General features: G+C 40.7%; 1 pseudogene; it reads left to right on the top strand.

Annotated features, from left to right (window-relative positions):
- Positions 1–1,150: 1,150 nt before the first annotated feature.
- LOC102913811 (zinc finger protein 42-like) lies at positions 1,151–2,079 on the top strand (annotated as a pseudogene).
- The last annotated feature ends 1,335 nt before the right edge of the window (positions 2,080–3,414 follow it).

Raw genomic sequence — 3,414 nt, 5'->3', positions numbered from 1 at the left:
GTATGATGGGCTGGATACACACACACAGACACACACAGGTGTGTGTGTGTATATATAAATATATACATGCACATATATACATATATATATGTATACATATATACACACATACATGTGTGTGTGTGTGTGTGTGTGTGTTGAACCTGTATTAAGGCTCATTCTTCTATTTTCAGATAAACAGTTCTATGTTAACTATTTGTACCCTATTCCCCTTTACTTAGAAGTACAGTGTTCTGAGTCTTAGGATTGTAGGAATGGGTTAGCTACATTATCAGTCATGACTTCACTAGCATGCTTCAACCTGGCTTGTGGTCTTTTTTTATGCCCTTTGAGAGGCTGCAATGCCCCCTGGGAAATTAGCTTAGGGCAGAGTTCTGGGTTTCCATGTAGAAGACCTTAGTTTTCATTCCCAGGGTTCAATTCTCTTCACTGCCGAAGCTCCCTGCTTTTCTTAAATTGTGTTTATGCTTTTGTATTCCCAAACCCAATGAATCTTATGTTTCATTAGCTAATTAACCAAAATACCACCCCTATCCGATCTATATGCAAATAAGTCAAAAACACATAAAATTAATAAAAGACACGAAGATGATAGCATCTGGGCCTGGAGAGATGCCTCAGTGGTTCAGAGCACCGGGTGCTCTTCCCAGAGGACTTTGGTTCAATTCTCAGTACTCACATGACAACTCACAGGTATCTGTAACTTTAGTTCCGAGGTGTTTAGATCCGACACCCTCACACAGACATGCATACAAACAGCAAGACCAATGCACATGAAATAAAAATAAATAAATCATGTTTTAAAAATTACATCTGGAGTCCGCAGAGATTTCCATTGCTGTTCTGTGAGTGACAATTTCTTCTTGGGATTTCAGAAAGGAAACAGAGTAGGAAATATCAGAGTACATTGCAGGGGTGCTAAGAAAAGGATTAAGATCAGACGCGTGACAAAGATGATGGGCTTTCGCTGTAGATCGTGTGTATGTCCAGTCTAGCCAGTAGCTCGTACATATGAAAGAAAGCAGGACTGTCACACTCTGTTGCCTCCAAGGTTTGTCATCAACTGCAACTCACCAAATAGCAGGTGTTTGCTGGGGGGTGGGGTGGGGTGATTACATTCATCATTCACGAAGGAAGCAGTCAAAAGAACATGAATGAGCAAATGAAGGAAATGGCAGAGACCAGAGGCCAGAGAGGCCTGGGCAGAAGAGCCATCAGTATAGGGAAGCCAAAACAAAAGGAGGCGTGGCAAGTCAGAAGACCAGAGGGAAACTTCTCCACAGAACATACACCATCCACGAAGAAGACATGTACAGCGAGACAAGCCCCGAGACTGAGGAAGTTGACTTCGCCGACGGTTACATAGAGTGCATTATTAGAGGTGAGTTTTCTGAATCGATTTTGAAGGGGATTTACTTTTTAAAGCCTTTGAAAACCTAGAGGAAGCTGAACAAGACCTTTCTCACCATTTCTTTGAAGCGAGTTCCCTTCTTGATAGTTCTTTGGAATACGTGACTAAGGAGAAAAAAAACAAGAGGAAAAAGAGGACAAGCAAGAGCAGCCTCAATAGAGTGTTGGAGCGAACTCAGTACTTGGGTGTTCCAAGTACATGACTAACCGGAAGCTTCCTGTTGGAAAAATATCGGAAGCTGATTTATCAGATCATAAGCAGCTTGCGGGATTTACTGGAGAGGAGCCAAAGGGTGGTGAATAGTGTGGTCCTTTATAGATGCTGGAGTGCCCTCAGAATGGTTGCAAGAAGCTGAGGATAAAAACAGCCCCGAAGAAGCACATGCTGATTCACGGTCCCCGACAGCATGTGTGTGCAGAGTGTTGGAAACCTTTGGCACAGTGCTCGAAACTAAAGCGATATTTTCTGGTTCATACTGGAGAGAACCGGTTTCAGTGTACATTCCAGGTGCTTCTCGCTGGACTTCAACTTGCACACCCGTATCCACGTCCACAACTGGTGAGAAGTGCTTTGTGTACCCCTTTGACCAGTGCCAGAAGAGATTTATTCAGTCAAATAACCTGAAAATTCACATCCTCATCCATGCAAAGGCAGGGAAGAAATGCTGAAACCAAGACAGACTGTCCTTAGGCTCGGACCTTTGAACCGATGAGGAGTCAATGGGGTATATGTCCCCTTTGGATTATCGTCGGAAGGGAGTGTCGGCTAACATAAATTTGCAACTTAGAAAGCACACTTTCTTTTTTATGCTTCATCATACCATTTTAAGAACATTTTAATATTCCACGGTGTAGATCCAACAGAAATGTCAATGATGAAGTCACTTCAAAGGCATAATCTTTAATATACGTGCTGCATTATTGCATGTGAGGAGAGTTGTTTTGCATACTTCATAGAAAATAACTGATTTTTTAATTTTGCAGTGTCTAATTGCCTAGACTTTATCTTTAAAAATGTACTTAATTGTAGATGTAACCAATCGTATTATTAAAATAAGAAACACAGAGCCAAGGTAAAAGAGAAAAGCCGAGAGGTCAGAGCTCAGAGATAAAATCTTACCTCCTGCAGTGCTCCTAGCTTCCCCGAGAGAGGGAGGTACTTCCTGTGTCCCTGTTTAAATAATCTTTCTGTTCTGCCTTCTCATTGGTTGTAAACCCAACCACATGACTGCCTCATCACTGCCTGTAAGTACCGCCCTCCAGGTCTTAAAGGCGTATGTCTCCAATACTGGCTGTATCCCTGAACACACAGAAATCTACCTAGCTCTTCTAACCACCACGCTCTCACTATGGCTCTAATAGCTCTGACCCCAGGGCAACTTTATTTATTAACATAAAATTAAAATAACATTTCAGTACAAATAAAATATCACCACATTTCCCCTTTTCTATTTTAATAAAAAGAAAAAAGGCAAAAGGTTATAACTAACAAAAGAAAAACTATATACAAAAGTACAATAACTATATACAATATATACAAGTAACAAATACCTAAACGATGTCTAGTCCATTTGTATTTGACAAATCAGAGAAAATAATTCCCTTATCTATCCTATTTTAGTAAGTCCAAAATGTATCTAATTCACTTTCTATCCTAATTAATCTTCAACTATAACTAACTAATCTTCAACTCCCTCAGAGACCCAAGAAGGAAATAATATTAGCTAACAAAAATAAAAACAGGAAGTGCACAAAAGCAACTTCCAAAAATTTTGTGAGTTGACAGAAACAGCCAGCTGCCTGGACAGTCACCTGAGGTTTCTCCACAGTGTTGGGGCATCATCTTCAGCCTATAGGCTTATGGTATCTGACAGACTCATTTGTGAAGTAGGTTGTACACAAGGTCAACAGTTCAACCTCCATTTGGGTGAGAGCAGTCCATGTACCAGAAACACCTGAATTCCACTAGTGTCATGTCATGATTCAGGATTTTAAATTCTGGAA

Source organism: Peromyscus maniculatus, chromosome X, assembly GCF_049852395.1.
Source record: "Peromyscus maniculatus bairdii isolate BWxNUB_F1_BW_parent chromosome X, HU_Pman_BW_mat_3.1, whole genome shotgun sequence".
Classification (NCBI taxonomy): Eukaryota; Metazoa; Chordata; class Mammalia; order Rodentia; family Cricetidae; genus Peromyscus; species Peromyscus maniculatus.
Note: the sequence above shows the minus strand (reverse complement) of the source record. Positions and strands in the feature narration are given on the sequence as shown.